This window comes from Salminus brasiliensis, chromosome 13, assembly GCF_030463535.1.
Source record: "Salminus brasiliensis chromosome 13, fSalBra1.hap2, whole genome shotgun sequence".
Lineage (NCBI taxonomy): Eukaryota > Metazoa > Chordata > Actinopteri > Characiformes > Bryconidae > Salminus > Salminus brasiliensis.
The window spans coordinates 13,427,545-13,447,723 of NC_132890.1; the positions used below are offsets into that span (position 1 = coordinate 13,427,545).

At 46.6% G+C, this 20,179-nt stretch overlaps 14 non-coding genes across 14 annotated transcripts; all 14 read left to right on the forward strand.

Moving 5' to 3' along the window:
- The first annotated feature begins 150 nt into the window (after nt 1-150).
- On the forward strand, nt 151-269 carry LOC140576172 (5S ribosomal RNA). Its single transcript, XR_011981400.1, has one exon. It is a non-coding gene; the product is annotated as a 5S ribosomal RNA (ribosomal RNA).
- A 1,389-nt stretch (nt 270-1,658) lies between these two features.
- On the forward strand, nt 1,659-1,777 carry LOC140575770 (5S ribosomal RNA). The gene has a single exon (XR_011981033.1). It is a non-coding gene; the product is annotated as a 5S ribosomal RNA (ribosomal RNA).
- A 1,389-nt stretch (nt 1,778-3,166) lies between these two features.
- LOC140576174 (5S ribosomal RNA) lies at nt 3,167-3,285 on the forward strand. Its single transcript, XR_011981402.1, has one exon. It is a non-coding gene; the product is annotated as a 5S ribosomal RNA (ribosomal RNA).
- A 1,389-nt stretch (nt 3,286-4,674) lies between these two features.
- Nucleotides 4,675-4,793, forward strand: LOC140576175 (5S ribosomal RNA). Its single transcript, XR_011981403.1, has one exon. It is a non-coding gene; the product is annotated as a 5S ribosomal RNA (ribosomal RNA).
- Nucleotides 4,794-6,182: 1,389 nt separating this feature from the next.
- On the forward strand, nt 6,183-6,301 carry LOC140575771 (5S ribosomal RNA). Its single transcript, XR_011981034.1, has one exon. It is a non-coding gene; the product is annotated as a 5S ribosomal RNA (ribosomal RNA).
- A 1,389-nt stretch (nt 6,302-7,690) lies between these two features.
- LOC140576449 (5S ribosomal RNA) lies at nt 7,691-7,809 on the forward strand. Its single transcript, XR_011981661.1, has one exon. It is a non-coding gene; the product is annotated as a 5S ribosomal RNA (ribosomal RNA).
- A 1,390-nt stretch (nt 7,810-9,199) lies between these two features.
- LOC140575962 (5S ribosomal RNA) lies at nt 9,200-9,318 on the forward strand. The gene has a single exon (XR_011981212.1). It is a non-coding gene; the product is annotated as a 5S ribosomal RNA (ribosomal RNA).
- A 1,389-nt stretch (nt 9,319-10,707) lies between these two features.
- On the forward strand, nt 10,708-10,826 carry LOC140575743 (5S ribosomal RNA). The gene has a single exon (XR_011981008.1). It is a non-coding gene; the product is annotated as a 5S ribosomal RNA (ribosomal RNA).
- A 1,389-nt stretch (nt 10,827-12,215) lies between these two features.
- LOC140576176 (5S ribosomal RNA) lies at nt 12,216-12,334 on the forward strand. The gene has a single exon (XR_011981404.1). It is a non-coding gene; the product is annotated as a 5S ribosomal RNA (ribosomal RNA).
- Nucleotides 12,335-13,723: 1,389 nt separating this feature from the next.
- On the forward strand, nt 13,724-13,842 carry LOC140575772 (5S ribosomal RNA). The gene has a single exon (XR_011981035.1). It is a non-coding gene; the product is annotated as a 5S ribosomal RNA (ribosomal RNA).
- Nucleotides 13,843-15,231: 1,389 nt separating this feature from the next.
- Nucleotides 15,232-15,350, forward strand: LOC140576177 (5S ribosomal RNA). The gene has a single exon (XR_011981405.1). It is a non-coding gene; the product is annotated as a 5S ribosomal RNA (ribosomal RNA).
- A 1,389-nt stretch (nt 15,351-16,739) lies between these two features.
- LOC140576178 (5S ribosomal RNA) lies at nt 16,740-16,858 on the forward strand. Its single transcript, XR_011981406.1, has one exon. It is a non-coding gene; the product is annotated as a 5S ribosomal RNA (ribosomal RNA).
- Nucleotides 16,859-18,247: 1,389 nt separating this feature from the next.
- On the forward strand, nt 18,248-18,366 carry LOC140575773 (5S ribosomal RNA). Its single transcript, XR_011981036.1, has one exon. It is a non-coding gene; the product is annotated as a 5S ribosomal RNA (ribosomal RNA).
- A 1,389-nt stretch (nt 18,367-19,755) lies between these two features.
- On the forward strand, nt 19,756-19,874 carry LOC140576450 (5S ribosomal RNA). The gene has a single exon (XR_011981662.1). It is a non-coding gene; the product is annotated as a 5S ribosomal RNA (ribosomal RNA).
- The last annotated feature ends 305 nt before the right edge of the window (nt 19,875-20,179 follow it).

Sequence of the window (20,179 nt, forward strand, 5' to 3'; positions counted from 1 at the left end):
ATGAAATGTGTGATTGGTTTGAATGAGCTTGGTGGGGTTGCTTTGGAAGTAAGAAAGGAGGGCGAGTAAATGTGTGTCCCCTGTAGTGTGGAAAAGGCAGCCGTCTTTTGCCACATGCTTATAAATAGGCTGAGTGGAAGCAGTGCTCTCGCTTACGGCCATACCACCCTGAGCACGCCCGATCTCGTCTGATCTCGGAAGCTAAGCAGGGTCGGGCCTGGTTAGTACTTGGATGGGAGACCGCCTGGGAATACCAGGTGCTGTAAGCTTTTGCCATCCTCAAGCACTTACATGCACATTCTTTCACTTGCTTTTCTTACTTTTACTCCATCTTACTTTACGCTTTCACAAATCTACAACGCATTACCCTTTCTTTTACATGTACGTCCTTGTGTTACATTTCATACGGCCTTTGGAGTCTTCAGAGTCGAAACATTTCAGCGTCAGATGCCGTTTAAGCCCACCTGCATGGCCTGCCATGGGATGGAAACCAATCAGTTGCAGTTTGGCTTAATTATAGCCAGTTGCTCTCAAAACAAAACACTGTAAAATATTCAACAAGAACTCTGTGGAGGGAATGCTGTGGATAAAAGTAACCCAAGCCTGCCAGTAGGGGTCAGTGTACGTTTGAGGAAACTGACAACATGGGGGGGAAAGTCTGTTACAGGATGTCAACGCAGAGCAGAACTACAACCAATCACAGTTGCAGCTCATGGGTGGGACAAGCCCAATATTTGCTGTTAAAAACAAACAAACAAACAAAAAAACACCTGCTAATTTAGATCACTTACTTAGGTCACATTAAAGCAACACATCACGAAAGGGAGTGAGCCGTGGGGCAATAACAGCACCGTTTCGTCACAGCCGTGATGTTTATTTCACCGTTACACGCAACCTCAAGTCATGGGCCGCCATTCATGGGTCCCCGTTCTCGTTTCGGGGGGCTGATTTCCAGTTGTATTGAGTTTTTTTAAAATTCTCCTCCCAGACCTGCCTGCATCTACAACAGTTGTTCTTTTGTCCCCCTAAAGCTTCACAGAGCTCTTTGAACTTGACATGGCGACGCCACTTCCCTAAGTCAAAAGGCTGGCTGGCCCACTCAGCCCGAGCCTGCTTCACCGGCATCCCTGCGACTCGCAACTCACCTCAGAGCGATGCTTCGCCCGGCGTGCTAGCGTGAGCTTTTTTCTTTTTTTTTTTTTGCCCGGCTTCCATATTGGTAGGAAGTAGCCTCTGCATTTATCCCGTATTCCTGTTGTACCTTAGTATGTGGAATTTAGGGGTGTAAATAAAAGGAGCCAAGACAGTTGAGAAAGATTTGTGATTTTGTAATTGTCCCGTTTCACGAGCCCATTCGACTCATGTGGCTTATGTGACTTTTATGTTGACAAGGCCGAGTCTGGCGGCCGGCGTTAGCCTTTGTTGCTGAATGTTCAAGTGTCAGCCAAAAGAGCAAGTTTTGTTGTTTTATTTTTTTTGTGAAAAGAGAAGGAGGACAGGAGAGAGCAATGAAATGTGTGATTGGTTTGAATGAGCTTGGTGGGGTTGCTTTGGAAGTAAGAAAGGAGGGCGAGTAAATGTGTGTCCCCTGTAGTGTGGAAAAGGCAGCCGTCTTTTGCCGCATGCTTATAAATAGGCTGAGTGGAAGCAGTGCTCTCGCTTACGGCCATACCACCCTGAGCACGCCCGATCTCGTCTGATCTCGGAAGCTAAGCAGGGTAGGGCCTGGTTAGTGCTTGGATGGGAGACCGCCTGGGAATACCAGGTGCTGTGAGCTTTTGCCATCCTCAAGCACTTACATGCACATTCTTTCACTTGCTTTTCTTACTTTTACTCCATCTTACTTTACGCTTTCACAAATCTACAACGCATTACCCTTTCTTTTACATGTACGTCCTTGTGTTACATTTCATACGGCCTTTGGAGTCTTCAGAGTCGAAACATTTCAGCGTCAGATGCCGTTTAAGCCCACCTGCATGGCCTGCCATGGGATGGAAACCAATCAGTTGCAGTTTGGCTTAATTATAGCCAGTTGCTCTCAAAACAAAACACTGGAAAATATTCAACAAGAACTCTGTGGAGGGAATGCTGTGGATAAAAGTAACCCAAGCCTGCCAGTAGGGGTCAGTGTACTTTTGAGGAAACTGACAACATGGGGGGGAAAGTCTGTTACAGGATGTCAACGCAGAGCAGAACTACAACCAATCACAGTTGCAGCTCATGGGTGGGACAAGCCCAATATTTGCTGTTAAAAACAAACAAACAAACAAAAAAACACCTGCTAATTTAGATCACTTACTTAGGTCACATTAAAGCAACACATCACGAAAGGGAGTGAGCCGTGGGGCAATAACAGCACCGTTTCGTCACAGCCGTGATGTTTATTTCACCGTTACACGCAACCTCAAGTCATGGGCCGCCATTCATGGGTCCCCGTTCTCGTTTCGGGGGGCTGATTTCCAGTTGTATTGAGTTTTTTTAAAATTCTCCTCCCAGACCTGCCTGCATCTACAACAGTTGTTCTTTTGTCCCCCTAAAGCTTCACAGAGCTCTTTGAACTTGACATGGCGACGCCACTTCCCTAAGTCAAAAGGCTGGCTGGCCCACTCAGCCCGAGCCTGCTTCACCGGCATCCCTGCGACTCGCAACTCACCTCAGAGCGATGCTTCGCCCGGCGTGCTAGCGTGAGCTTTTTTCTTTTTTTTTTTTTGCCCGGCTTCCATATTGGTAGGAAGTAGCCTCTGCATTTATCCCGTATTCCTGTTGTACCTTAGTATGTGGAATTTAGGGGTGTAAATAAAAGGAGCCAAGACAGTTGAGAAAGATTTGTGATTTTGTAATTGTCCCGTTTCACGAGCCCATTCGACTCATGTGGCTTATGTGACTTTTATGTTGACAAGGCCGAGTCTGGCGGCCGGCGTTAGCCTTTGTTGCTGAATGTTCAAGTGTCAGCCAAAAGAGCAAGTTTTGTTGTTTTATTTTTTTTGTGAAAAGAGAAGGAGGACAGGAGAGAGCAATGAAATGTGTGATTGGTTTGAATGAGCTTGGTGGGGTTGCTTTGGAAGTAAGAAAGGAGGGCGAGTAAATGTGTGTCCCCTGTAGTGTGGAAAAGGCAGCCGTCTTTTGCCGCATGCTTATAAATAGGCTGAGTGGAAGCAGTGCTCTCGCTTACGGCCATACCACCCTGAGCACGCCCGATCTCGTCTGATCTCGGAAGCTAAGCAGGGTCGGGCCTGGTTAGTACTTGGATGGGAGACCGCCTGGGAATACCAGGTGCTGTAAGCTTTTGCCATCCTCAAGCACTTACATGCACATTCTTTCACTTGCTTTTCTTACTTTTACTCCATCTTACTTTACGCTTTCACAAATCTACAACGCATTACCCTTTCTTTTACATGTACGTCCTTGTGTTACATTTCATACGGCCTTTGGAGTCTTCAGAGTCGAAACATTTCAGCGTCAGATGCCGTTTAAGCCCACCTGCATGGCCTGCCATGGGATGGAAACCAATCAGTTGCAGTTTGGCTTAATTATAGCCAGTTGCTCTCAAAACAAAACACTGTAAAATATTCAACAAGAACTCTGTGGAGGGAATGCTGTGGATAAAAGTAACCCAAGCCTGCCAGTAGGGGTCAGTGTACGTTTGAGGAAACTGACAACATGGGGGGGAAAGTCTGTTACAGGATGTCAACGCAGAGCAGAACTACAACCAATCACAGTTGCAGCTCATGGGTGGGACAAGCCCAATATTTGCTGTTAAAAACAAACAAACAAACAAAAAAACACCTGCTAATTTAGATCACTTACTTAGGTCACATTAAAGCAACACATCACGAAAGGGAGTGAGCCGTGGGGCAATAACAGCACCGTTTCGTCACAGCCGTGATGTTTATTTCACCGTTACACGCAACCTCAAGTCATGGGCCGCCATTCATGGGTCCCCGTTCTCGTTTCGGGGGGCTGATTTCCAGTTGTATTGAGTTTTTTTAAAATTCTCCTCCCAGACCTGCCTGCATCTACAACAGTTGTTCTTTTGTCCCCCTAAAGCTTCACAGAGCTCTTTGAACTTGACATGGCGACGCCACTTCCCTAAGTCAAAAGGCTGGCTGGCCCACTCAGCCCGAGCCTGCTTCACCGGCATCCCTGCGACTCGCAACTCACCTCAGAGCGATGCTTCGCCCGGCGTGCTAGCGTGAGCTTTTTTCTTTTTTTTTTTTTGCCCGGCTTCCATATTGGTAGGAAGTAGCCTCTGCATTTATCCCGTATTCCTGTTGTACCTTAGTATGTGGAATTTAGGGGTGTAAATAAAAGGAGCCAAGACAGTTGAGAAAGATTTGTGATTTTGTAATTGTCCCGTTTCACGAGCCCATTCGACTCATGTGGCTTATGTGACTTTTATGTTGACAAGGCCGAGTCTGGCGGCCGGCGTTAGCCTTTGTTGCTGAATGTTCAAGTGTCAGCCAAAAGAGCAAGTTTTGTTGTTTTATTTTTTTTGTGAAAAGAGAAGGAGGACAGGAGAGAGCAATGAAATGTGTGATTGGTTTGAATGAGCTTGGTGGGGTTGCTTTGGAAGTAAGAAAGGAGGGCGAGTAAATGTGTGTCCCCTGTAGTGTGGAAAAGGCAGCCGTCTTTTGCCACATGCTTATAAATAGGCTGAGTGGAAGCAGTGCTCTCGCTTACGGCCATACCACCCTGAGCACGCCCGATCTCGTCTGATCTCGGAAGCTAAGCAGGGTCGGGCCTGGTTAGTACTTGGATGGGAGACCGCCTGGGAATACCAGGTGCTGTAAGCTTTTGCCATCCTCAAGCACTTACATGCACATTCTTTCACTTGCTTTTCTTACTTTTACTCCATCTTACTTTACGCTTTCACAAATCTACAACGCATTACCCTTTCTTTTACATGTACGTCCTTGTGTTACATTTCATACGGCCTTTGGAGTCTTCAGAGTCGAAACATTTCAGCGTCAGATGCCGTTTAAGCCCACCTGCATGGCCTGCCATGGGATGGAAACCAATCAGTTGCAGTTTGGCTTAATTATAGCCAGTTGCTCTCAAAACAAAACACTGTAAAATATTCAACAAGAACTCTGTGGAGGGAATGCTGTGGATAAAAGTAACCCAAGCCTGCCAGTAGGGGTCAGTGTACGTTTGAGGAAACTGACAACATGGGGGGGAAAGTCTGTTACAGGATGTCAACGCAGAGCAGAACTACAACCAATCACAGTTGCAGCTCATGGGTGGGACAAGCCCAATATTTGCTGTTAAAAACAAACAAACAAACAAAAAAACACCTGCTAATTTAGATCACTTACTTAGGTCACATTAAAGCAACACATCACGAAAGGGAGTGAGCCGTGGGGCAATAACAGCACCGTTTCGTCACAGCCGTGATGTTTATTTCACCGTTACACGCAACCTCAAGTCATGGGCCGCCATTCATGGGTCCCCGTTCTCGTTTCGGGGGGCTGATTTCCAGTTGTATTGAGTTTTTTTAAAATTCTCCTCCCAGACCTGCCTGCATCTACAACAGTTGTTCTTTTGTCCCCCTAAAGCTTCACAGAGCTCTTTGAACTTGACATGGCGACGCCACTTCCCTAAGTCAAAAGGCTGGCTGGCCCACTCAGCCCGAGCCTGCTTCACCGGCATCCCTGCGACTCGCAACTCACCTCAGAGCGATGCTTCGCCCGGCGTGCTAGCGTGAGCTTTTTTCTTTTTTTTTTTTTGCCCGGCTTCCATATTGGTAGGAAGTAGCCTCTGCATTTATCCCGTATTCCTGTTGTACCTTAGTATGTGGAATTTAGGGGTGTAAATAAAAGGAGCCAAGACAGTTGAGAAAGATTTGTGATTTTGTAATTGTCCCGTTTCACGAGCCCATTCGACTCATGTGGCTTATGTGACTTTTATGTTGACAAGGCCGAGTCTGGCGGCCGGCGTTAGCCTTTGTTGCTGAATGTTCAAGTGTCAGCCAAAAGAGCAAGTTTTGTTGTTTTATTTTTTTTGTGAAAAGAGAAGGAGGACAGGAGAGAGCAATGAAATGTGTGATTGGTTTGAATGAGCTTGGTGGGGTTGCTTTGGAAGTAAGAAAGGAGGGCGAGTAAATGTGTGTCCCCTGTAGTGTGGAAAAGGCAGCCGTCTTTTGCCGCATGCTTATAAATAGGCTGAGTGGAAGCAGTGCTCTCGCTTACGGCCATACCACCCTGAGCACGCCCGATCTCGTCTGATCTCGGAAGCTAAGCAGGGTAGGGCCTGGTTAGTGCTTGGATGGGAGACCGCCTGGGAATACCAGGTGCTGTGAGCTTTTGCCATCCTCAAGCACTTACATGCACATTCTTTCACTTGCTTTTCTTACTTTTACTCCATCTTACTTTACGCTTTCACAAATCTACAACGCATTACCCTTTCTTTTACATGTACGTCCTTGTGTTACATTTCATACGGCCTTTGGAGTCTTCAGAGTCGAAACATTTCAGCGTCAGATGCCGTTTAAGCCCACCTGCATGGCCTGCCATGGGATGGAAACCAATCAGTTGCAGTTTGGCTTAATTATAGCCAGTTGCTCTCAAAACAAAACACTGGAAAATATTCAACAAGAACTCTGTGGAGGGAATGCTGTGGATAAAAGTAACCCAAGCCTGCCAGTAGGGGTCAGTGTACTTTTGAGGAAACTGACAACATGGGGGGGAAAGTCTGTTACAGGATGTCAACGCAGAGCAGAACTACAACCAATCACAGTTGCAGCTCATGGGTGGGACAAGCCCAATATTTGCTGTTAAAAACAAACAAACAAACAAAAAAACACCTGCTAATTTAGATCACTTACTTAGGTCACATTAAAGCAACACATCACGAAAGGGAGTGAGCCGTGGGGCAATAACAGCACCGTTTCGTCACAGCCGTGATGTTTATTTCACCGTTACACGCAACCTCAAGTCATGGGCCGCCATTCATGGGTCCCCGTTCTCGTTTCGGGGGGCTGATTTCCAGTTGTATTGAGTTTTTTTAAAATTCTCCTCCCAGACCTGCCTGCATCTACAACAGTTGTTCTTTTGTCCCCCTAAAGCTTCACAGAGCTCTTTGAACTTGACATGGCGACGCCACTTCCCTAAGTCAAAAGGCTGGCTGGCCCACTCAGCCCGAGCCTGCTTCACCGGCATCCCTGCGACTCGCAACTCACCTCAGAGCGATGCTTCGCCCGGCGTGCTAGCGTGAGCTTTTTTCTTTTTTTTTTTTTGCCCGGCTTCCATATTGGTAGGAAGTAGCCTCTGCATTTATCCCGTATTCCTGTTGTACCTTAGTATGTGGAATTTAGGGGTGTAAATAAAAGGAGCCAAGACAGTTGAGAAAGATTTGTGATTTTGTAATTGTCCCGTTTCACGAGCCCATTCGACTCATGTGGCTTATGTGACTTTTATGTTGACAAGGCCGAGTCTGGCGGCCGGCGTTAGCCTTTGTTGCTGAATGTTCAAGTGTCAGCCAAAAGAGCAAGTTTTGTTGTTTTATTTTTTTTGTGAAAAGAGAAGGAGGACAGGAGAGAGCAATGAAATGTGTGATTGGTTTGAATGAGCTTGGTGGGGTTGCTTTGGAAGTAAGAAAGGAGGGCGAGTAAATGTGTGTCCCCTGTAGTGTGGAAAAGGCAGCCGTCTTTTGCCGCATGCTTATAAATAGGCTGAGTGGAAGCAGTGCTCTCGCTTACGGCCATACCACCCTGAGCACGCCCGATCTCGTCTGATCTCGGAAGCTAAGCAGGGTCGGGCCTGGTTAGTACTTGGATGGGAGACCGCCTGGGAATACCAGGTGCTGTGAGCTTTTGCCATCCTCAAGCACTTACATGCACATTCTTTCACTTGCTTTTCTTACTTTTACTCCATCTTACTTTACGCTTTCACAAATCTACAACGCATTACCCTTTCTTTTACATGTACGTCCTTGTGTTACATTTCATACGGCCTTTGGAGTCTTCAGAGTCGAAACATTTCAGCGTCAGATGCCGTTTAAGCCCACCTGCATGGCCTGCCATGGGATGGAAACCAATCAGTTGCAGTTTGGCTTAATTATAGCCAGTTGCTCTCAAAACAAAACACTGGAAAATATTCAACAAGAACTCTGTGGAGGGAATGCTGTGGATAAAAGTAACCCAAGCCTGCCAGTAGGGGTCAGTGTACATTTGAGGAAACTGACAACATGGGGGGGAAAGTCTGTTACAGGATGTCAACGCAGAGCAGAACTACAACCAATCACAGTTGCAGCTCATGGGTGGGACAAGCCCAATATTTGCTGTTAAAAACAAACAAACAAACAAAAAAACACCTGCTAATTTAGATCACTTACTTAGGTCACATTAAAGCAACACATCACGAAAGGGAGTGAGCCGTGGGGCAATAACAGCACCGTTTCGTCACAGCCGTGATGTTTATTTCACCGTTACACGCAACCTCAAGTCATGGGCCGCCATTCATGGGTCCCCGTTCTCGTTTCGGGGGGCTGATTTCCAGTTGTATTGAGTTTTTTTTTAAATTCTCCTCCCAGACCTGCCTGCATCTACAACAGTTGTTCTTTTGTCCCCCTAAAGCTTCACAGAGCTCTTTGAACTTGACATGGCGACGCCACTTCCCTAAGTCAAAAGGCTGGCTGGCCCACTCAGCCCGAGCCTGCTTCACCGGCATCCCTGCGACTCGCAACTCACCTCAGAGCGATGCTTCGCCCGGCGTGCTAGCGTGAGCTTTTTTCTTTTTTTTTTTTTGCCCGGCTTCCATATTGGTAGGAAGTAGCCTCTGCATTTATCCCGTATTCCTGTTGTACCTTAGTATGTGGAATTTAGGGGTGTAAATAAAAGGAGCCAAGACAGTTGAGAAAGATTTGTGATTTTGTAATTGTCCCGTTTCACAAGCCCATTCGACTCATGTGGCTTATGTGACTTTTATGTTGACAAGGCCGAGTCTGGCGGCCGGCGTTAGCCTTTGTTGCTGAATGTTCAAGTGTCAGCCAAAAGAGCAAGTTTTGTTGTTTTATTTTTTTTGTGAAAAGAGAAGGAGGACAGGAGAGAGCAATGAAATGTGTGATTGGTTTGAATGAGCTTGGTGGGGTTGCTTTGGAAGTAAGAAAGGAGGGCGAGTAAATGTGTGTCCCCTGTAGTGTGGAAAAGGCAGCCGTCTTTTGCCGCATGCTTATAAATAGGCTGAGTGGAAGCAGTGCTCTCGCTTACGGCCATACCACCCTGAGCACGCCCGATCTCGTCTGATCTAGGCTGCTAAGCAGGGTCGGGCCTGGTTAGTACTTGGATGGGAGACCGCCTGGGAATACCAGGTGCTGTAAGCTTTTGCCATCCTCAAGCACTTACATGCACATTCTTTCACTTGCTTTTCTTACTTTTACTCCATCTTACTTTACGCTTTCACAAATCTACAACGCATTACCCTTTCTTTTACATGTACGTCCTTGTGTTACATTTCATACGGCCTTTGGAGTCTTCAGAGTCGAAACATTTCAGCGTCAGATGCCGTTTAAGCCCACCTGCATGGCCTGCCATGGGATGGAAACCAATCAGTTGCAGTTTGGCTTAATTATAGCCAGTTGCTCTCAAAACAAAACACTGTAAAATATTCAACAAGAACTCTGTGGAGGGAATGCTGTGGATAAAAGTAACCCAAGCCTGCCAGTAGGGGTCAGTGTACGTTTGAGGAAACTGACAACATGGGGGGGAAAGTCTGTTACAGGATGTCAACGCAGAGCAGAACTACAACCAATCACAGTTGCAGCTCATGGGTGGGACAAGCCCAATATTTGCTGTTAAAAACAAACAAACAAACAAAAAAACACCTGCTAATTTAGATCACTTACTTAGGTCACATTAAAGCAACACATCACGAAAGGGAGTGAGCCGTGGGGCAATAACAGCACCGTTTCGTCACAGCCGTGATGTTTATTTCACCGTTACACGCAACCTCAAGTCATGGGCCGCCATTCATGGGTCCCCGTTCTCGTTTCGGGGGGCTGATTTCCAGTTGTATTGAGTTTTTTTAAAATTCTCCTCCCAGACCTGCCTGCATCTACAACAGTTGTTCTTTTGTCCCCCTAAAGCTTCACAGAGCTCTTTGAACTTGACATGGCGACGCCACTTCCCTAAGTCAAAAGGCTGGCTGGCCCACTCAGCCCGAGCCTGCTTCACCGGCATCCCTGCGACTCGCAACTCACCTCAGAGCGATGCTTCGCCCGGCGTGCTAGCGTGAGCTTTTTTCTTTTTTTTTTTTTGCCCGGCTTCCATATTGGTAGGAAGTAGCCTCTGCATTTATCCCGTATTCCTGTTGTACCTTAGTATGTGGAATTTAGGGGTGTAAATAAAAGGAGCCAAGACAGTTGAGAAAGATTTGTGATTTTGTAATTGTCCCGTTTCACGAGCCCATTCGACTCATGTGGCTTATGTGACTTTTATGTTGACAAGGCCGAGTCTGGCGGCCGGCGTTAGCCTTTGTTGCTGAATGTTCAAGTGTCAGCCAAAAGAGCAAGTTTTGTTGTTTTATTTTTTTTGTGAAAAGAGAAGGAGGACAGGAGAGAGCAATGAAATGTGTGATTGGTTTGAATGAGCTTGGTGGGGTTGCTTTGGAAGTAAGAAAGGAGGGCGAGTAAATGTGTGTCCCCTGTAGTGTGGAAAAGGCAGCCGTCTTTTGCCGCATGCTTATAAATAGGCTGAGTGGAAGCAGTGCTCTCGCTTACGGCCATACCACCCTGAGCACGCCCGATCTCGTCTGATCTCGGCTGCTAAGCAGGGTCGGGCCTGGTTAGTACTTGGATGGGAGACCGCCTGGGAATACCAGGTGCTGTAAGCTTTTGCCATCCTCAAGCACTTACATGCACATTCTTTCACTTGCTTTTCTTACTTTTACTCCATCTTACTTTACGCTTTCACAAATCTACAACGCATTACCCTTTCTTTTACATGTACGTCCTTGTGTTACATTTCATACGGCCTTTGGAGTCTTCAGAGTCGAAACATTTCAGCGTCAGATGCCGTTTAAGCCCACCTGCATGGCCTGCCATGGGATGGAAACCAATCAGTTGCAGTTTGGCTTAATTATAGCCAGTTGCTCTCAAAACAAAACACTGTAAAATATTCAACAAGAACTCTGTGGAGGGAATGCTGTGGATAAAAGTAACCCAAGCCTGCCAGTAGGGGTCAGTGTACGTTTGAGGAAACTGACAACATGGGGGGGAAAGTCTGTTACAGGATGTCAACGCAGAGCAGAACTACAACCAATCACAGTTGCAGCTCATGGGTGGGACAAGCCCAATATTTGCTGTTAAAAACAAACAAACAAACAAAAAAACACCTGCTAATTTAGATCACTTACTTAGGTCACATTAAAGCAACACATCACGAAAGGGAGTGAGCCGTGGGGCAATAACAGCACCGTTTCGTCACAGCCGTGATGTTTATTTCACCGTTACACGCAACCTCAAGTCATGGGCCGCCATTCATGGGTCCCCGTTCTCGTTTCGGGGGGCTGATTTCCAGTTGTATTGAGTTTTTTTAAAATTCTCCTCCCAGACCTGCCTGCATCTACAACAGTTGTTCTTTTGTCCCCCTAAAGCTTCACAGAGCTCTTTGAACTTGACATGGCGACGCCACTTCCCTAAGTCAAAAGGCTGGCTGGCCCACTCAGCCCGAGCCTGCTTCACCGGCATCCCTGCGACTCGCAACTCACCTCAGAGCGATGCTTCGCCCGGCGTGCTAGCGTGAGCTTTTTTCTTTTTTTTTTTTTGCCCGGCTTCCATATTGGTAGGAAGTAGCCTCTGCATTTATCCCGTATTCCTGTTGTACCTTAGTATGTGGAATTTAGGGGTGTAAATAAAAGGAGCCAAGACAGTTGAGAAAGATTTGTGATTTTGTAATTGTCCCGTTTCACGAGCCCATTCGACTCATGTGGCTTATGTGACTTTTATGTTGACAAGGCCGAGTCTGGCGGCCGGCGTTAGCCTTTGTTGCTGAATGTTCAAGTGTCAGCCAAAAGAGCAAGTTTTGTTGTTTTATTTTTTTTGTGAAAAGAGAAGGAGGACAGGAGAGAGCAATGAAATGTGTGATTGGTTTGAATGAGCTTGGTGGGGTTGCTTTGGAAGTAAGAAAGGAGGGCGAGTAAATGTGTGTCCCCTGTAGTGTGGAAAAGGCAGCCGTCTTTTGCCACATGCTTATAAATAGGCTGAGTGGAAGCAGTGCTCTCGCTTACGGCCATACCACCCTGAGCACGCCCGATCTCGTCTGATCTCGGAAGCTAAGCAGGGTCGGGCCTGGTTAGTACTTGGATGGGAGACCGCCTGGGAATACCAGGTGCTGTAAGCTTTTGCCATCCTCAAGCACTTACATGCACATTCTTTCACTTGCTTTTCTTACTTTTACTCCATCTTACTTTACGCTTTCACAAATCTACAACGCATTACCCTTTCTTTTACATGTACGTCCTTGTGTTACATTTCATACGGCCTTTGGAGTCTTCAGAGTCGAAACATTTCAGCGTCAGATGCCGTTTAAGCCCACCTGCATGGCCTGCCATGGGATGGAAACCAATCAGTTGCAGTTTGGCTTAATTATAGCCAGTTGCTCTCAAAACAAAACACTGTAAAATATTCAACAAGAACTCTGTGGAGGGAATGCTGTGGATAAAAGTAACCCAAGCCTGCCAGTAGGGGTCAGTGTACGTTTGAGGAAACTGACAACATGGGGGGGAAAGTCTGTTACAGGATGTCAACGCAGAGCAGAACTACAACCAATCACAGTTGCAGCTCATGGGTGGGACAAGCCCAATATTTGCTGTTAAAAACAAACAAACAAACAAAAAAACACCTGCTAATTTAGATCACTTACTTAGGTCACATTAAAGCAACACATCACGAAAGGGAGTGAGCCGTGGGGCAATAACAGCACCGTTTCGTCACAGCCGTGATGTTTATTTCACCGTTACACGCAACCTCAAGTCATGGGCCGCCATTCATGGGTCCCCGTTCTCGTTTCGGGGGGCTGATTTCCAGTTGTATTGAGTTTTTTTAAAATTCTCCTCCCAGACCTGCCTGCATCTACAACAGTTGTTCTTTTGTCCCCCTAAAGCTTCACAGAGCTCTTTGAACTTGACATGGCGACGCCACTTCCCTAAGTCAAAAGGCTGGCTGGCCCACTCAGCCCGAGCCTGCTTCACCGGCATCCCTGCGACTCGCAACTCACCTCAGAGCGATGCTTCGCCCGGCGTGCTAGCGTGAGCTTTTTTCTTTTTTTTTTTTTGCCCGGCTTCCATATTGGTAGGAAGTAGCCTCTGCATTTATCCCGTATTCCTGTTGTACCTTAGTATGTGGAATTTAGGGGTGTAAATAAAAGGAGCCAAGACAGTTGAGAAAGATTTGTGATTTTGTAATTGTCCCGTTTCACGAGCCCATTCGACTCATGTGGCTTATGTGACTTTTATGTTGACAAGGCCGAGTCTGGCGGCCGGCGTTAGCCTTTGTTGCTGAATGTTCAAGTGTCAGCCAAAAGAGCAAGTTTTGTTGTTTTATTTTTTTTGTGAAAAGAGAAGGAGGACAGGAGAGAGCAATGAAATGTGTGATTGGTTTGAATGAGCTTGGTGGGGTTGCTTTGGAAGTAAGAAAGGAGGGCGAGTAAATGTGTGTCCCCTGTAGTGTGGAAAAGGCAGCCGTCTTTTGCCGCATGCTTATAAATAGGCTGAGTGGAAGCAGTGCTCTCGCTTACGGCCATACCACCCTGAGCACGCCCGATCTCGTCTGATCTCGGAAGCTAAGCAGGGTAGGGCCTGGTTAGTGCTTGGATGGGAGACCGCCTGGGAATACCAGGTGCTGTGAGCTTTTGCCATCCTCAAGCACTTACATGCACATTCTTTCACTTGCTTTTCTTACTTTTACTCCATCTTACTTTACGCTTTCACAAATCTACAACGCATTACCCTTTCTTTTACATGTACGTCCTTGTGTTACATTTCATACGGCCTTTGGAGTCTTCAGAGTCGAAACATTTCAGCGTCAGATGCCGTTTAAGCCCACCTGCATGGCCTGCCATGGGATGGAAACCAATCAGTTGCAGTTTGGCTTAATTATAGCCAGTTGCTCTCAAAACAAAACACTGGAAAATATTCAACAAGAACTCTGTGGAGGGAATGCTGTGGATAAAAGTAACCCAAGCCTGCCAGTAGGGGTCAGTGTACTTTTGAGGAAACTGACAACATGGGGGGGAAAGTCTGTTACAGGATGTCAACGCAGAGCAGAACTACAACCAATCACAGTTGCAGCTCATGGGTGGGACAAGCCCAATATTTGCTGTTAAAAACAAACAAACAAACAAAAAAACACCTGCTAATTTAGATCACTTACTTAGGTCACATTAAAGCAACACATCACGAAAGGGAGTGAGCCGTGGGGCAATAACAGCACCGTTTCGTCACAGCCGTGATGTTTATTTCACCGTTACACGCAACCTCAAGTCATGGGCCGCCATTCATGGGTCCCCGTTCTCGTTTCGGGGGGCTGATTTCCAGTTGTATTGAGTTTTTTTAAAATTCTCCTCCCAGACCTGCCTGCATCTACAACAGTTGTTCTTTTGTCCCCCTAAAGCTTCACAGAGCTCTTTGAACTTGACATGGCGACGCCACTTCCCTAAGTCAAAAGGCTGGCTGGCCCACTCAGCCCGAGCCTGCTTCACCGGCATCCCTGCGACTCGCAACTCACCTCAGAGCGATGCTTCGCCCGGCGTGCTAGCGTGAGCTTTTTTCTTTTTTTTTTTTTGCCCGGCTTCCATATTGGTAGGAAGTAGCCTCTGCATTTATCCCGTATTCCTGTTGTACCTTAGTATGTGGAATTTAGGGGTGTAAATAAAAGGAGCCAAGACAGTTGAGAAAGATTTGTGATTTTGTAATTGTCCCGTTTCACGAGCCCATTCGACTCATGTGGCTTATGTGACTTTTATGTTGACAAGGCCGAGTCTGGCGGCCGGCGTTAGCCTTTGTTGCTGAATGTTCAAGTGTCAGCCAAAAGAGCAAGTTTTGTTGTTTTATTTTTTTTGTGAAAAGAGAAGGAGGACAGGAGAGAGCAATGAAATGTGTGATTGGTTTGAATGAGCTTGGTGGGGTTGCTTTGGAAGTAAGAAAGGAGGGCGAGTAAATGTGTGTCCCCTGTAGTGTGGAAAAGGCAGCCGTCTTTTGCCGCATGCTTATAAATAGGCTGAGTGGAAGCAGTGCTCTCGCTTACGGCCATACCACCCTGAGCACGCCCGATCTCGTCTGATCTCGGAAGCTAAGCAGGGTCGGGCCTGGTTAGTACTTGGATGGGAGACCGCCTGGGAATACCAGGTGCTGTAAGCTTTTGCCATCCTCAAGCACTTACATGCACATTCTTTCACTTGCTTTTCTTACTTTTACTCCATCTTACTTTACGCTTTCACAAATCTACAACGCATTACCCTTTCTTTTACATGTACGTCCTTGTGTTACATTTCATACGGCCTTTGGAGTCTTCAGAGTCGAAACATTTCAGCGTCAGATGCCGTTTAAGCCCACCTGCATGGCCTGCCATGGGATGGAAACCAATCAGTTGCAGTTTGGCTTAATTATAGCCAGTTGCTCTCAAAACAAAACACTGTAAAATATTCAACAAGAACTCTGTGGAGGGAATGCTGTGGATAAAAGTAACCCAAGCCTGCCAGTAGGGGTCAGTGTACGTTTGAGGAAACTGACAACATGGGGGGGAAAGTCTGTTACAGGATGTCAACGCAGAGCAGAACTACAACCAATCACAGTTGCAGCTCATGGGTGGGACAAGCCCAATATTTGCTGTTAAAAACAAACAAACAAACAAAAAAACACCTGCTAATTTAGATCACTTACTTAGGTCACATTAAAGCAACACATCACGAAAGGGAGTGAGCCGTGGGGCAATAACAGCACCGTTTCGTCACAGCCGTGATGTTTATTTCACCGTTACACGCAACCTCAAGTCATGGGCCGCCATTCATGGGTCCCCGTTCTCGTTTCGGGGGGCTGATTTCCAGTTGTATTGAGTTTTTTTAAAATTCTCCTCCCAGACCTGCCTGCATCTACAACAGTTGTTCTTTTGTCCCCCTAAAGCTTCACAGAGCTCTTTGAACTTGACATGGCGACGCCACTTCCCTAAGTCAAAAGGCTGGCTGGCCCACTCAGCCCGAGCCTGCTTCACCGGCATCCCTGCGACTCGCAACTCACCTCAGAGCGATGCTTCGCCCGGCGTGCTAGCGTGAGCTTTTTTCTTTTTTTTTTTTTGCCCGGCTTCCATATTGGTAGGAAGTAGCCTCTGCATTTATCCCGTATTCCTGTTGTACCTTAGTATGTGGAATTTAGGGGTGTAAATAAAAGGAGCCAAGACAGTTGAGAAAGATTTGTGATTTTGTAATTGTCCCGTTTCACGAGCCCATTCGACTCATGTGGCTTATGTGACTTTTATGTTGACAAGGCCGAGTCTGGCGGCCGGCGTTAGCCTTTGTTGCTGAATGTTCAAGTGTCAGCCAAAAGAGCAAGTTTTGTTGTTTTATTTTTTTTGTGAAAAGAGAAGGAGGACAGGAGAGAGCAATGAAATGTGTGATTGGTTTGAATGAGCTTGGTGGGGTTGCTTTGGAAGTAAGAAAGGAGGGCGAGTAAATGTGTGTCCCCTGTAGTGTGGAAAAGGCAGCCGTCTTTTGCCACATGCTTATAAATAGGCTGAGTGGAAGCAGTGCTCTCGCTTACGGCCATACCACCCTGAGCACGCCCGATCTCGTCTGATCTCGGAAGCTAAGCAGGGTCGGGCCTGGTTAGTACTTGGATGGGAGACCGCCTGGGAATACCAGGTGCTGTAAGCTTTTGCCATCCTCAAGCACTTACATGCACATTCTTTCACTTGCTTTTCTTACTTTTACTCCATCTTACTTTACGCTTTCACAAATCTACAACGCATTACCCTTTCTTTTACATGTACGTCCTTGTGTTACATTTCATACGGCCTTTGGAGTCTTCAGAGTCGAAACATTTCAGCGTCAGATGCCGTTTAAGCCCACCTGCATGGCCTGCCATGGGATGGAAACCAATCAGTTGCAGTTTGGCTTAATTATAGCCAGTTGCTCTCAAAACAAAACACTGTAAAATATTCAACAAGAACTCTGTGGAGGGAATGCTGTGGATAAAAGTAACCCAAGCCTGCCAGTAGGGGTCAGTGTACGTTTGAGGAAACTGACAACATGGGGGGGAAAGTCTGTTACAGGATGTCAACGCAGAGCAGAACTACAACCAATCACAGTTGCAGCTCATGGGTGGGACAAGCCCAATATTTGCTGTTAAAAACAAACAAACAAACAAAAAAACACCTGCTAATTTAGATCACTTACTTAGGTCACATTAAAGCAACACATCACGAAAGGGAGTGAGCCGTGGGGCAATAACAGCACCGTTTCGTCACAGCCGTGATGTTTATTTCACCGTTACACGCAACCTCAAGTCATGGGCCGCCATTCATGGGTCCCCGTTCTCGTTTCGGGGGGCTGATTTCCAGTTGTATTGAGTTTTTTTAAAATTCTCCTCCCAGACCTGCCTGCATCTACAACAGTTGTTCTTTTGTCCCCCTAAAGCTTCACAGAGCTCTTTGAACTTGACATGGCGACGCCACTTCCCTAAGTCAAAAGGCTGGCTGGCCCACTCAGCCCGAGCCTGCTTCACCGGCATCCCTGCGACTCGCAACTCACCTCAGAGCGATGCTTCGCCCGGCGTGCTAGCGTGAGCTTTTTTCTTTTTTTTTTTTTGCCCGGCTTCCATATTGGTAGGAAGTAGCCTCTGCATTTATCCCGTATTCCTGTTGTACCTTAGTATGTGGAATTTAGGGGTGTAAATAAAAGGAGCCAAGACAGTTGAGAAAGATTTGTGATTTTGTAATTGTCCCGTTTCACGAGCCCATTCGACTCATGTGGCTTATGTGACTTTTATGTTGACAAGGCCGAGTCTGGCGGCCGGCGTTAGCCTTTGTTGCTGAATGTTCAAGTGTCAGCCAAAAGAGCAAGTTTTGTTGTTTTATTTTTTTTGTGAAAAGAGAAGGAGGACAGGAGAGAGCAATGAAATGTGTGATTGGTTTGAATGAGCTTGGTGGGGTTGCTTTGGAAGTAAGAAAGGAGGGCGAGTAAATGTGTGTCCCCTGTAGTGTGGAAAAGGCAGCCGTCTTTTGCCGCATGCTTATAAATAGGCTGAGTGGAAGCAGTGCTCTCGCTTACGGCCATACCACCCTGAGCACGCCCGATCTCGTCTGATCTCGGAAGCTAAGCAGGGTAGGGCCTGGTTAGTGCTTGGATGGGAGACCGCCTGGGAATACCAGGTGCTGTGAGCTTTTGCCATCCTCAAGCACTTACATGCACATTCTTTCACTTGCTTTTCTTACTTTTACTCCATCTTACTTTACGCTTTCACAAATCTACAACGCATTACCCTTTCTTTTACATGTACGTCCTTGTGTTACATTTCATACGGCCTTTGGAGTCTTCAGAGTCGAAACATTTCAGCGTCAGATGCCGTTTAAGCCCACCTGCATGGCCTGCCATGGGATGGAAACCAATCAGTTGCAGTTTGGCTTAATTATAGCCAGTTGCTCTCAAAACAAAACACTGGAAAATATTCAACAAGAACTCTGTGGAGGGAATGCTGTGGATAAAAGTAACCCAAGCCTGCCAGTAGGGGTCAGTGTACTTTTGAGGAAACTGACAACATGGGGGGGAAAGTCTGTTACAGGATGTCAACGCAGAGCAGAACTACAACCAATCACAGTTGCAGCTCATGGGTGGGACAAGCCCAATATTTGCTGTTAAAAACAAACAAACAAACAAAAAAACACCTGCTAATTTAGATCACTTACTTAGGTCACATTAAAGCAACACATCACGAAAGGGAGTGAGCCGTGGGGCAATAACAGCACCGTTTCGTCACAGCCGTGATGTTTATTTCACCGTTACACGCAACCTCAAGTCATGGGCCGCCATTCATGGGTCCCCGTTCTCGTTTCGGGGGGCTGATTTCCAGTTGTATTGAGTTTTTTTAAAATTCTCCTCCCAGACCTGCCTGCATCTACAACAGTTGTTCTTTTGTCCCCCTAAAGCTTCACAGAGCTCTTTGAACTTGACATGGCGACGCCACTTCCCTAAGTCAAAAGGCTGGCTGGCCCACTCAGCCCGAGCCTGCTTCACCGGCATCCCTGCGACTCGCAACTCACCTCAGAGCGATGCTTCGCCCGGCGTGCTAGCGTGAGCTTTTTTCTTTTTTTTTTTTTGCCCGGCTTCCATATTGGTAGGAAGTAGCCTCTGCATTTATCCCGTATTCCTGTTGTACCTTAGTATGTGGAATTTAGGGGTGTAAATAAAAGGAGCCAAGACAGTTGAGAAAGATTTGTGATTTTGTAATTGTCCCGTTTCACGAGCCCATTCGACTCATGTGGCTTATGTGACTTTTATGTTGACAAGGCCGAGTCTGGCGGCCGGCGTTAGCCTTTGTTGCTGAATGTTCAAGTGTCAGCCAAAAGAGCAAGTTTTGTTGTTTTATTTTTTTTGTGAAAAGAGAAGGAGGACAGGAGAGAGCAATGAAATGTGTGATTGGTTTGAATGAGCTTGGTGGGGTTGCTTTGGAAGTAAGAAAGGAGGGCGAGTAAATGTGTGTCCCCTGTAGTGTGGAAAAGGCAGCCGTCTTTTGCCGCATGCTTATAAATAGGCTGAGTGGAAGCAGTGCTCTCGCTTACGGCCATACCACCCTGAGCACGCCCGATCTCGTCTGATCTCGGAAGCTAAGCAGGGTCGGGCCTGGTTAGTACTTGGATGGGAGACCGCCTGGGAATACCAGGTGCTGTGAGCTTTTGCCATCCTCAAGCACTTACATGCACATTCTTTCACTTGCTTTTCTTACTTTTACTCCATCTTACTTTACGCTTTCACAAATCTACAACGCATTACCCTTTCTTTTACATGTACGTCCTTGTGTTACATTTCATACGGCCTTTGGAGTCTTCAGAGTCGAAACATTTCAGCGTCAGATGCCGTTTAAGCCCACCTGCATGGCCTGCCATGGGATGGAAACCAATCAGTTGCAGTTTGGCTTAATTATAGCCAGTTGCTCTCAAAACAAAACACTGTAAAATATTCAACAAGAACTCTGTGGAG